We start from the raw sequence: 14,422 nt of genomic DNA, 5'->3' as shown, positions 1-14,422 counted from the left end.
CTAACAACCTGCGGAATGTGAATGATCTAACTGATCACTACACTACGACAGTAACAAACATAGTTAACACCACCATGCCACTAAAACTGAAAAGAGTCTCAGAAAAGGACAAAAATCCGTGGTTTAATGGTGCACTGAATGATGATAGGCGGAAACTAAAAATGGCCGAAAGAAAATGGAGACAACACCCTGCAACACCAGAGCTGAAATCACTGTAAGACTCTGGGAGAGCGGCCTTCGGGGAACGTTGTGGAATTGGCTTAAATCCTTTCTGGCCGACCGCCGGCAAACGATCTGGGCGCCCCCTTTCTCCGCAGATATGGCTCTGCTAGAGGTGGGGGTTCCGCAAGGTTCTATTCTCAGCCCCATGCTGTTTAACATCTTTATGGCCCCTCTGGCAGCAGTCGCTGAGTCCTTTGGCGCCCAGATCGTATCTTACGCCGATGATACCCAGCTCCTATTCACTTGTGATAGGGGCGGGTCATTCGACGGCATACAGATCAGGGACTGCCTTGGTGCGGTCTTTGAGTGGTTCAGGTGTAATGGCTTAAAGTGCAATTCCAATAAGTCGGAACTGCTCTTTTTTGGATGCTCCTGTGAACCAGATTGGAAAGGTTGGTGGCCACAAGATATGTTTCCTTCTGACAATGTGTCTCTCAAGGCTAAAAACTTGGGAGTGATTGTGGAGAGTGAACTGTCCTTTGGGCCACATATTGCGTGCCTTTCAGGTAAATGCTTCGGCATTTTACGGATGCTGAGGAAATTCCGTTCCCTTAGTGTCCTTTCAGCATAGGAAGATTATTGTTCAGGCCTTGATTGGATCTCGACTGGACTATGCAAACGTTCTTTTTTTGGGTCTACCAAAATATCTTTTGACCCGTTTGCAAGTAGTCCAGAACTCGGCAGCCCGTGCTGTCTACGGGCTCCCGAGAAGAGCAGGTGCCACTGTTCTATTGAACACCTTACACTGGTTACCGATCGCAAAGAGAATTCTTTTCAAGAGCCTGACTTTTGCCTTCAAAGCTCTGCAAGGCACCGGCCCTAAGTACATTAGGAATCGTCTCTCCTGATATGTACCTAGCAGGTCTTTGAGATCATCTTGTTTATCCAAGATGACAGTCCCGGCTATCAGGCGTGCAAGGATGGGAGGTCGATCATTCCGCTATCTAGCCCCGAAGGCTTGGAATGAACTACCACTTTCCCTTAGACAGGCTCCCAGTCTCCTTGCTTTTAGAAAAGAGCTTAAAACGTGGCTTTTTACCAAATAAACTTTTTTCTTTTTCTCTGCCTGCATTTTAGTTGTTATGTTGTTGTCTTGCTTGCTGATACTCTTCGCCAAAGCGCCGGGATGCTCCTTGGAGTAGCCGAGCGCTATAGAAGAAATAAATTAACATAACATAACATAACTCAGAAAAATCAGAAAAGAGTACAAAAAAAGATCCTCAAGTCCAAAAAAGAATATATTAGATCAGAATTGGATAACTCCCCAGCAAACACTTCAAGATTTGGAAGAGATGGGCCGATTACAGGGGCATTTGGCTGGAGCCACCAGTGGAACCAGACCCTGATCTGGAGGTTTGAGTGCGCTCTATTGTGGGCTGTGTGTGTCTGCATGACCGGACATGTCGGAAACCGTGCAGGGGGGGGGGGGATCCGGGTGGGTTGGAGTTTGGGTTAGTTGGGGGGGGACAGGGGAGGAGAAGGGGGTGGATGAGCTATATACATTGCTCCCGATACGTTGATTATAAAAGTACTGACGGATTGCATTGTTGTATATGTATGCTGGTGTCCTGCAGATACCTCTGGGGTACAGGGGTCTGCGACTTTCTGTGTGATCTATCAATAAAATTTGTTTTAAAAAAAGAGAATTGGATAACGCCAAAAACAGGCCACGGAAACTATTTGAGATTTTAAAGCAACAATCCAACAAATTGGCAAACTCGGCCCAAGAAACCACTAAAACTCAGCTGAGCTGTGAAGAATTCTCAAATTTCTTCACTGACAAGGCCAACACTTTTGAAATAGAGCTCAAGATGGCAGCGGGCAACCTGCCCAACCAACCACACAGACTGAACAATACCACTCTGACAATCGACCTCGATGAAGCAAAAAACAAAGCGGATTGGGATACCTTCAAGCTATATGATCAGAATACCATCGCCAAAACACTAGCGGATATCAAACCGAATAACCACTATAATGATCCACTCCCAGCCAAATGTCTACAAAAAATCAACCACATCATCATCCCATTATGGACAAAAATAATAAATGCCTCGCTATCACAAGGGATCCTTCCAGAATGCTTAAAAACAGGCCAAGTTGTCCCGATCATCAAGAAACCAACAGCGGACCCAGCAGATCCTAATAACTTTCGCCCAGTTACCAATATTCCATTACTGGCCAAACTATTTGAGAAATGTGTACAAAACCAGATCAGAATACCATTGCCAAAACACTAGCGGATATCAAACCGAATAACCACTATAATGATCCACTCCCCGCCAAATGTCTACAAAAATTCAACCACATCATCATCCCAATATGGACAAAAATAATAAATGCCTTGCTATCACAAGGGATCCTTCCAGAATGCTTAAAAACAGACCAAGTTGTCCCGATCATCAAGGAACCAATAGCGGACCCAGCAGATCCTAATACCTTTCGCCCAGTTACCAATATTCCATTACTGGCCAAACTAATCGAGAAATGTGTACAAAACCAACTGAGCCAACACATCGCTAATTTCATGCTATTGGACGACTGCCAATCGGGATTCAGAACAGGCCACAGCACGGAAACAGCGATCCTACATATCGTCGATGACGCAATACAGACCCTAGACCTCAATAGAACATGTCTACTAGTCCTTCTTGACCTGTCATCTGCATTCGACACTGTAAATTATGAAAAATTACTAGACATACTGCACAATAGGATGGGAATGTCGAGAAATGTGCTGACATGGTTTGAATCCTTCCTTCAGACAGATCACAAAGATTTTTGGTCAGCCAGACACTATCCCCATCATGTCCGAATTTGATCGGAGTCCCTCAAGTATCTACACTATCTCCTTCACTTTTTAACTTATACGTCGAACCTCTGACAGAAATCCTCAGAGACGCAAACATATTCTATCACATGTACAGGGATGACATGCAGATTTATATCAAGGTCGCATCTCTGGTAGACATCAAGTGAATGAATGAGGCTTTAAAAGTGACATTAAGCTGGTTAACCAGTAATCACCTGAAGCTAAATGCACAATAAACTGAATTCCTATTAATCTCACCACCAAAGAATCACACAGAGGTGAAGGAATGGACCAAATTGATCACAGCACTAAACTGCACCCCTACGCTAGTGGACTCAGCGAAATCATTAGGAATCACATTGGATAAGAATCTAGACATGAAAGCCCACATCAAATCAATGGCGAAAAATGCCCAATTTCACTTGAACTACATAAGGAAAGTGAAACCATTCATCTCTTCGGCAGATCTCAAACTGGCAATACAATCATTAGTTATCTCAGGGATTGAATACGGATGTACAACCTTAGCAGGTCTACCAAAATTTCCACGGCACCACTAAAAGCATGCCTCAATGCAGCAGCAAGGCTCATTACCGGATCGAGGAAATTCGACCATATCTCGCCATACCTAAAAGCGTTAAACTGGCTTCCAATATCCCTTATGGCTAGAGCAGTTCTCTTTAAAATGATGTTGTTACCACAAATACTATATGTCTTACAAAACACCCCTTGTCCAATACCAGAAAAATTCTTTAAGGAGGTGGATAGTGAACTAAGGACACTATTGTGGGATGGTGGGGTCGCACAGATTGCATTGGCCAAATTACAAAAGGGAATATATGAAGGTGGTTTGGCCATCCCGGACATCCAAAAGTACTATTGGGCTTCACACCTAATGGTTATCAATGACTGGATATTCACGGACCGAAGCCACCCGCTTACATGGTGGACCACTGGGCAATGGGGGCCGGGGGATATCTAAGTGCACTGTATGGTGGAAGGACAGTAAAAAACCTGCCGCCACATACACAGATAGTGGTGGATGTGTGGGCGAGAGACAATCTTATTTCTGGGCTGGGCAAACAGACTGACAGAACAGACCCCTCTATGGACCAGTGCTATGCTTCATGAAGTGGGCAGACTACAGGGTTTCGGTAAATGGAAATTGATAGATATAGTGTGCCTGGGAGATGTGTGGAGAAGACAGGTCATGCTCCCGTTCCCTGAATTACAAAAAGAATATCAATTGGCGGATACAGAATACTATAGGTATTTCCAGATAAAACATGCGTTGGGTAGGCATCTCAAGGAAGGGGATCAGGTCCCTGAATATAGCCCGCTGGACGACAGATTAGTTCTAGATCCAATTCCTGAAAAAACGCTGTCCTGCATATACAAGAAGACTGTTAACAAAGTCCCGGATCTCCTTATAAAGTTAAGAGAGTCCTGGAAGTCCGATGTGGGTTTGCTGGAGGATGATGACTGGGTGGAGGTGGTGCAAAGCCCTAGAGAAGTGGCGATTGGGGCAAGGTTCAGGCTCGCCAATTGAGAATCTTGCATAGGTCCTACTACACCAGAACACTCATGTTCAAGTTGAGGCGCATACCCACGGAGAATTGCCAGAGGGCATGTAATCAGAGGGGCACCTTCTTCCATATTCAATGGGAATGCCCGATTATACAGAGGTACTGGAGGAAGGTGACACAGATAATGTCGGAGGTTGTGGGGCAAGAAGTTATGGATGCCAGGTGGCATATGTTATGTGTGTCTGGGGAACAAACATGGCCTAAATACCCAAAAACTTAGCTGCTGGTGGCAGCAATAGTGGCCAAAAGAAATATTGCTGGCCACAATGGAAAAGAGATAAGGACTGGTGCTGTGCTGCTGAAAAGACAATATATGAAAGTAGGGGCTGCCCCAAGAAATTGGAAAAGGTGTGGCAGCACTTGGAGGTGTATTGGGGCAACTGGGAGTTACCTGATGGCTAACAGGGGGAGGGGGTGGGAAACTATGGAGTGTATTGAACGAGGAACCTGCTAGGAATGTTGTTTATTTTACAAATATATGTGCATTCAGGACATACGAAGTGAGATGACAAGTATGTATTAACAAATAGTACCTCTGGTAATACTGTATTTTGAACCTGACAAATGTTTAATACAAAGAAGGTTAAAGAAAAAGTTCCACTCAAATCATCCAATCAAAATCTAGAGTTGCTGCAATCAGAGGGGGACATTCTTCTGCTAAAGCATGCAGTGGAACCTGTACTCTTCCGCCAAGGAGGACAAGGAATTTACTCCTGTGGTTCACAGATCTCATACCATGATGGAATGACCAGACATGAGACTGCCATGCAGACTGAAACTTCTCATGAAGTTCAGAGGCCAGATAGTTCATCCTGACCTTTCATCTTTGATCTTTCATCCATCTACACAAACATCTCATTCTTTGAAATTGATTTTTTTTTTGTATCTAGGGCCGTTTTATTGGGAGACAACCTTTACAACGCAACTTTGACTACGCAGTGCCATTACATCGCAACTTTTACAACGCAAACCATTACAACGCATTGCGCTGGGGGGCGCTCTAGGATAGGGAATAGGTTTAATTTACTATCCAACACCTTCCCTACTATCCACGGGGACTGGAGTTGGAATAGTAAATTAAACTATTCACTATCCAGCGCCCCAAAGCACTATGCGTTGTAATGGTATGCGTTGTAAAAGTTGCGTCGTAATGGCATGCGTTGTGAAAGTATGCGTTGTGATGTCATACATCCCAGAAGGGGGCACAGATGCTGGTGCGTCCCCTTCAATAATACTGATAGTGCTGGTGCACTTAAAGCACCAGTGCTACCTTCGGGGCGTTCAACCATATCTCGCCATACCTAAAAGCGTTAAACTGGCAACCAAGATACCTGGTGTAGGAAGGTGGATATCTGACTATGGTTACCCCCAAACTTTTTGCCTGGTGTTTAGCTGGTTTTTTACATAGTTGGCCTGGGATCCTGCTATTCAGGGCCCCAGGCTAATTGCTCTCTCCTTAAAATGGACTCCATGTACCTTAGGTACATACACAATTGGAACTGGTTCACCTTATTGGCCCCTGTAACAGTGTACCCAGGTACCCAGGGCATAGGTGCTTCCAAGGCCTACCAGGGGCTGCAGCATGTATTCATATTTGACACAACTGGCTGATCACTCAGCTGGGGTAAGTCGGTGTAACCACCCCTTACTTAGGTGTAGTATGCCTATACCTAACCTAAAATGGACACATATGTTCCTATAAGTCACTCCTATGGAAGGCCTCATCAATCCTGGAGGCAGAGTGCTTGGAAATATGTGAGATGGTGCTCTGGCATGAGCTGAGCCTGTCTGCAGCTTTCGGAACCATGTCCTTTAGCTGTTTCATGATATTGCCATACCATATACTCTTAAGTGCATTATGAACCTCGCGGTTAAATGCTATCTTAGGTTTGGCTTTATCAAAACATGTCGAGTAAGGTGTCATACGAATTGGAATACTACCCCCTCGCCAGTTCTGGCGACGGGGGTAGCATTCCACCCTTCTAGAGGGGCACGACATGTACCTAGCCTGAACCCCGGTTAAAGTTAAACAGAGCCTTAGCATCTCAAAATGGATGCTGCCACCACAGACACAAGTCTGACCTCCTGCTGCTGGGAGTCCTTCCAGCGAGGGCAGCTTGGACAAAGGGTTTCCTGCCTGGGGAGGTGCTAGCACCACTCCAGACAGGATTTTGTGTATTGGGTAGGACAGGGCTGAAAAGAAACAGACATGCCTGGGGCACACAAGGTGTCCCTGTGCATAGGCCAGTTCAAACCGGTGCTGGGGCTTTCCAGCCCCGGCCCTGGCGCGAAACTGGACAAAGGAAAGGGGGTGTAACCACCCCACTTCCTGGTCCCACCCAGAGGAGGGACCTAGTAGGTGATCCGGCCCCCCAGATTCGAATAAGAGTGGGAGCTGTGTCCTGAGACTTCAGATCATCCTGAATCAACTTGAAATACAGAAGAAGACTGGACTTCGACATTCTGCTGCACAGAAGACTGAAGAGAATCTCCCTTGTGGCCAAGGAGTGACCACCCTGTGAACACAGTCACCAACCAGCAACTCGACGTCTGCTTTGCCGCCGCCTCCCTCCTGAGCCCGAGCCCAGAGCCTGACAAGACCCAGACTCCCAGACTTCTCACAGCCCGATCCACAGTCCCTGCAAAGAAGGGACCCGTGGAGGCACTGAGAGACGTGGGACCGGACATCTTGGAAGACCCCCGAAACGCTGACTGCGCAGCATCAGAGGCACCCTCGACGCTGTGCTTTGGGGTTTGAGAAGCCCCAACCTCGAGCAGCCCTTGCACCGAAGATCAGCCCCCCAGCATCTCCACGATCTGCGTGGGGCCCTTTTGCATCGTGCCACTCGACACGCCTAACCGTCCACTTGCCACGCGGCTTGTGGCCATCTTGGCGACGAAACCTACAACTTTCACTGCGGGTCTGGTTGCTCCCTTACTCCTGTAAAAAGGAGTACCTGCTCTGACCTTGCTGGTCCGATTAACAAGCCTTTTTCGATTCCTGCGTGGCTTGCATTAGCCAAGGCCTGTTTGCTCCTATCAAGTCGCCGACACCGCCAACAGCGAGAAGCCTGCGTGGGACAGCTCGTGACCGACTCCTGGACGTCTTCAACCCCTCGTGTCCACGTGGCTGCAGAGAGAAGCTACACCTCGACGCCTGTTTGCACCCGACATCGCCTGGTTCCACTCTGGTTCCACGGTAGTCACTGGCCAGTGACTTTGAACATTGTCCCCTCTGCTTTCAGGTCTTCACCTCTTCAGATCCACCCTTGGATCCACCGGAACTCTTCACATCGAGCCGCCTGCAGCATCTTCAGCTCCAAGCACCATCGACCTGCGTGACGAAACCCGACACTACTTCGACCCTATGCACCCACTTCCTGTGGGTGTGGTAACTCAGCTCCGCCGGTGTTCCCACACTGGTACACACCTCTAGTGTCTGTGTCTCAAGTTTCAGCTTTCTAGGTCACTCGGAAGGTTCCGTTCTAACTAACTTTGTACTTTTTACGCACCATTGACATTGCATTGGTAAAGCGTGCACTTTCCGCACTGCTCCCGAGTCCCGCGGGCCTTTCCCGACTTCTTCACTGTTAGTCCCGAACAGCTCCAGCGATTCCCCAGGCCCTAGGCCTCTTCACTTTCCCCATAGTGGTTCTTATACCACTATTTTAGTATATGGTTTAGGTGGCCCCTAGGGCTCATCCATAATTGTGCAACTTTTGTGTATTTAAACTGTGTTTTGTTTTAACGCATTTGCTTCTGTGCTCATAAAGAGTATCAGGGATATTTGTAGTAATAAATCTATATATATTTTCAATATATATCTGTGTGGTGTCCTTTCATTTGGTATTCAAGGGATTGTGTATGGTAAAACAGCTTGCTTCACATGCCTTTACAGAGTTTAGCCTAAGACTGCTTAGTCCATGCTACCCCTAGGATAGCTTGTCTATAAGGTTGACTTTACAACCTGCACCATAAGGGTTGCTTGGCATGATACAAGGTGATCACTAGAACTAGTGAGCATCATATATCAGGCCAACTTCTCACATTGGTGAGCAGCGGATTGGGATTTGAGCTTGCTGTTGTTTTACCATTACAATCTTTGAAAATATAATTTGAAAGATCATACAGGTACCTGATAGGTACACTAAAACAAGACTAGATATACTTAAGTTCTACTGAACTTAGTTGTTGTAGAGGATAGGGAGTAGCACACCCTGACTACAACTACTAGATAGGTTTTGTAGGAAAACACCAGTGTAGGTAGATTGCAACACATCCACCACACTAGAGCAATGTCTGGAACAGAGGGATCCAATGGAACCACCTCTGTTGAGAGTGACCCTCCAAGGGCACCATCCAAATTTGCTACCTTTCCATTTAAGGAACTGAGGCAACTGTGTTCCATGAGAGGAATCAAAACAGGTCCTTCTCCTACAGCAGGACACCTCAGAGAGCTTTTAGACCAGTCTGAAGCTCTAAGGGACTCCAAACCAGGCCCCTCAGGGACTGGAGATGGAGGATCCCCCACTGAAGATGATAACTCTGATGCCCCTGCCCCTGTAGTTCAGGTAGATGAGGAAAACCAGACCCCTGGGAATACTCAGCCTGAGGAAGAAGAAGAGGAGGAGGAGGAGGAAGAGAGTGAATCTGATGATGGGACTAGCCAGGTGTTAGTCAGCAGGCTTAACCAGGCTAACTTAAGCTTATTTGGGACTGAAGGTGGGTCCAACCCATTCAGACCCCTGAATGGACTTAACCAGGAGCATAGGAGGAGGAAGAATCACTCAGGTGAATCCAATACTTCCCATGTTTCTAGAGGTTCTCATGGCAACTCCAGAAGGGAGTTGACTAGCCCTCAGAGAAGGGAACATGAGGCCAAAATGAGAGAGGCTGAACTTAGGATCCAGAGACAAGAATTAGAAGTTGCCCTGGCCAAAGAGAAACTTGCTAGAGCAAGGCAGCCTAGAGAGAGTGGGTTAGAACCCACTGGTGGCAGCACTATCCCTAAGGATAAAGACAGGTCCTATGACAATAGAAACCTGAGTAAGATTGTGCCCCCCTACAAAGCTGGGGATGATATCCACAAGTGGATGACTGCACTTGAGAGAGCTTGCAAAGTACAGCAGTTTCCTCAGGAGCAGTGGGCAGCAATCTTGTGGCTCTCCTTTGAAGGTAGAGGCCGAGACAGACTCCTCACAGTTAGTGATGGGGAGTCTAGAAACGACCTGGTCCTGAAGAGTGCTCTGATTGATGGGTTAGGCTTAACCACTGAACAGTACAGGTTAATGTTCAGAGATACCCAGAAGACACAGACTCAGGACTGGTCTGAATTTGTTGACTGTGCCACTAAGGCTCTGGAGGGCTGGTTGCTGGGAAGTAAGGTTACTGACTATACAGGATTGTATAATTTAATTATGAGAGAGCAAATCTTAAGTAATTGTCAAAATCAGCTTCTACATCAGCACCTGGTTGACTCTGATCTGACCTCCCCACAAGAATTGGGTAGGAGGGCAGACAAATGGGTCAGAACCAGGATAAGGCCTAAGAACCAGGGTGGTGACCAAAAGAAAGAGACTACCAAGCCTCAAGAGAAGGGTGGGTATAAAAGTAAGGAAAAGACTTCCCCAGGGCCCCAAAACTCCAAGGATGGGGGTGGGTCCCAAGACACTTCTTCAACCCAGAAAAAGCCTTATTGTCATGTCTGTAAACAGGTTGGGCATTACAAAACAGACAGCTGTTGTCCCAAGAATGGCAATAAAGAGAATATACCTCCAAAGCCAGCTCCAACACCTCCTATTACTGTCAGCAGTAATCCCCCAGGAAGTGGGAGCACAACCAGGAATCTGGGTGGGTTTACTTTTGGAGGACAGGTGGATTCTGGCCTAACCAGGTCCCCTACCTCAGATACTCTTGTCTATGAGACTGGCATGGGGTTTGCCAATTTCACTACCTGCCCAAACACTTTGAGCAAGTATAGACAAGAACCCCTCAACAATGGCTTGAAAGTTGAGGCCTTTAGAGACACAGGGGCTAGCATCACCATGGTGGCTGAATGTCTAGTCCCCTCAAGGCAACTTTTACCTGATGCCAGATATCAGGTGACAAACATTGATGGAGTTCAGAAAAATCATCCCATGGCAGTGGTAAATCTCAGCTGGGGAGGAGTCACTGGCCCAAAGAGAGTGGCAGTGTCCCCAAACTTGCCTGTAGATTGTCTACTGGGGAATGATTTAGAAATCTCAGCCTGGGCTGAGGTTGAACAAGAAACTCATTCTAGAATGGTAAATCTCCATGGAAAGGTTAGTGGGGCTGTGATGGCTACAGCCCCAATACAAGATGTCCTTCCTGAAAAGGTTGGTAGGGCTGAGCAAACCTCAGCCCCATCTTTAGCTAACTTCCCTCCTGAAAAGATTAGCAGGGCTGTGATGGTAACAGCCCATACCCAAACTGAGTCTCCTCCTGAAAAGGTTGGTGGGGCTGTGATGGCCACAGCCCAAACTCAAACTGATACATGTGTTGTGAAGCCTGAAAAGATGGATCACTCCACACAAACAGAGAGCATTGAGGAGGAAGAGAAATCTCCCTCCCACCAGACTTTAGGAAAGGATCAGCCTCCTCAGGGAACTGATCTTACCCCTGATGAAGGAACTGTCCCAGAGGTTGTTAGGCCTGGCCTGACAGAGCCTCTGATGACAGTGGACCCTTCTCAGGTGGGACCCAGTCTGGAGCAGGTAACCTGCCCCTCTCTACCTTGCCTTAGTCAGCCCAGGGCTGCAGAGGACAAGAAGGACAGTGAGCCCCAAAGGGCCCCCTGTCAAATAAAGCAACCCCATCAACAGATTAGGGGCACCAAAACTAGTAGCCCTAGTGAGGTGAAAACTTTAAAAACTCCTGAGGGAACCCCCTTAAAAGTAGTTAGGGACCTCCCACAGATGGATTCTGTTGGGCACAGCCAAACCTGGGACCCCAAGGGCCCAAACCTGAACTGTCCCTCCAGTAAGCCAACCAGAGGGACCCAGCCTCCAGCTTTAGGTAGCCAGAGGTTGACCCTGAGAGCACAGTGCAACTCAGTCAAAGAAAGAAAGGCACACATGGTGGAGAGTGATTGGAGGAAGCTGAGTCCTACAGAGGGATCTCACTTCAGTACTCCATCCCAACACCAGCCTTTAACTTTGCAAAGACACACCACAGGTAGAGATTCCCTATGGTGGAGACCCTCAGATACCCTTAGGGTGAGGGATTGCTTAGTGGACCATGAGACAGGGGGTAACCAAGCCAGAGCTGGTACTTCCTTATATGGCCACTTAGGCAATATAGGCTTACCTGGTCAAGGATAGCCTTATCTCCTTTCGTTTGGGGGGGGGGGTTATGTAGGGTGGTGGATATCTGACTATGGTTACCCCCAAACTTTTTGCCTGGTGTTTAGCTGGTTTTTGACATAGTTGGCCTGGGATCCTGCTATTCAGGGCCCCAGGCTAATTGCTCTCTCCTTAAAATGGACTCCATGTACCTTAGGTACATACACAATTGGAACTGGTTCACCTTATTGGCCCCTGTAACAGTGTACCCAGGTACCCAGGGCATAGGTGCTTCCAAGGCCTACCAGGGGCTGCAGCATGTATTGTGCCACCCCTGGCCTGGCCTCCATATTTGACACAACTGGCTGATCACTCAGCTGGGGTAAGTCGGTGTAACCACCCCTTACTTAGGTGTAGTATGCCTATACCTAACCTAAAATGGACACATATGTTCCTATAAGTCACTCCTATGGAAGGCCTCATCAATCCTGGAGGCAGAGTGCTTGGAAATATGTGAGATGGTGCTCTGGCATGAGCTGAGCCTGTCTGCAGCTTTCGGAACCATGTCCTTTAGCTGTTTCATGATATTGCCATACCATATACTCTTAAGTGCATTATGAACCTCGCGGTTAAATGCTATCTTAGGTTTGGCTTTATCAAAACATGTCGAGTAAGGTGTCATACGAATTGGAATACTACCCCCTCGCCAGTTGTGGTGACGGGGGTAGCATTCCACCCTTCTAGAGGGGCACGACATGTACCTAGCCTGAACCCCGCTTAAAGTTAAACAGAGCCTTAGCATCTCAAAATGGATGCTGCCACCACAGACACAAGTCTGACCTCCTGCTGCTGGGAGTACTTCCAGCGAGGGCAGCTTGGACAAAGGGTTTCCTGCCTGGGGAGGTGCTAGCACCACTCCAGACAGGATTTTGTGTATTGGGTAGGACAGGGCTGAAAAGAAACAGACATGCCTGGGGCACACAAGGTGTCCCTGTGCATAGGCCAGTTCAAACCGGTGCTGGGGCTTTCCAGCCCCGGCCCTGGCGCAAAACTGGACAAAGGAAAGGGGGTGTAACCACCCCCCTTCCAGGTCCCACCCAGAGGAGGGACCTAGTAGGTGATCCGGCCCCCCAGATTCGAATAAGAGTGGGAGCTGTGTCCTGAGACTTCAGATCATCCTGAATCAACTTGAAATACAGAAGAAGACTGGACTTCGACATTCTGCTGCACAGAAGACGGAAGAGAATCTCCCTTGTGGCCAAGGAGTGACCACCCTGTGAACACAGGCACCAACCAGCAACTCGACGTCTGCTTTGCCGCCGCCTCCCGCCGGAGCCCGAGCCCAGAGCCTGACAAGACCCAGACTCCCAGACTTCTCACAGCCCGATCCACAGTCCCTGCAAAGAAGGGACCCGTGGAGGCACCGAGAGACGTGGGACCGGACATCTTGGAAGACCCCCGAAACGCTGACTGCGCAGCATCAGAGGCACCCTCGACGCTGTGCTTTGGGGTTTGAGAAGCCCCAACCTCGAGCAGCCCTTGCACCGAAGATCAGCCCCCCAGCATCTCCACGATCTGCGTGGGGCCCTTTTGCATCGTGCCACTCGACGCGCCTAACCGTCCACTTGCCACGCGGCTTGTGGCCTTCTTGGCGACGAAACCTACAACTTTCACTGCGGGTCTGGTTGCTCCAGACTTGCCCTTGCTCCTGTAAAAAGGAGTACCTGCTCTGACCTTGCTGGTCCGAGTAACAAGCCTTTTTCGATTCCTGCGTGGCTTGCATTAGCCAAGGCCTGTTTGCTCCTATCAAGTCGCCGACACCGCCAACAGCGAGAAGCCTGCGTGGGACAGCTCGTGACCGACTCCGGGACGTCTTCGACCCCTCGTGTCCACGTGGCTGCAGAGAGAAGCTACACCTCGACGCCTGTTTGCACCCGACATCGCCTGGTTCCACTCTGGTTCCACGGTAGTCACTGGCTAGTGACTTTGAACATTGTCCCCTCTGCTTTCAGGTCTTCACCTCTTCAGGTTCACCCTTGGATCCACCGGAACTCTTCACATCGAGCCGCCTGCAGCATCTTCAGCTCCAAGCACCATCGACCTGCGTGACGAAACCCGACACTACTTCGACCCTATGCACCCGCTTCCTGTGGGTGAGGTAACTCAGCTCCGCCGGTGTTCCCACACTGGTACACACCTCTAGTGTCTGTGTCTCAAGTTTCAGCTTTCTAGGTCACTCGGAAGGTTCCTTTCTAATTAACTTTGTACTTTTTACGCACCATTGACATTGCATTGGTAAAGCGTGCACTTTCCGCACTGCTTCCGAGTCCCGCGGGCCTTTCCCGACTTCTTCACTGTTAGTCCCGAACAGCTCCAGCGATTCCCCAGGCCCTAGGCCTCTTCACTTTCCCCATAGTGGTTCTTATACCACTATTTTAGTATATGGTTTAGGTGGCCCCTAGGGCTCATCCATAATTGTGCAACTTTTGTGTATTTAAACT

General features: G+C 48.3%; 1 protein-coding gene across 7 annotated transcripts in view; it reads right to left on the bottom strand.

The window, feature by feature from the left end:
• Positions 1 to 14,422, bottom strand: part of LOC144769184 (uncharacterized) — a 4,448,662-nt gene that overhangs the window by 2,861,897 nt on the left and 1,572,343 nt on the right. The window lies entirely within an intron of this gene.

Source organism: Lissotriton helveticus, chromosome 7, assembly GCF_964261635.1.
Source record: "Lissotriton helveticus chromosome 7, aLisHel1.1, whole genome shotgun sequence".
Classification (NCBI taxonomy): domain Eukaryota; kingdom Metazoa; phylum Chordata; class Amphibia; order Caudata; family Salamandridae; genus Lissotriton; species Lissotriton helveticus.
This window is presented reverse-complemented; position numbering and strand designations above follow the sequence as displayed.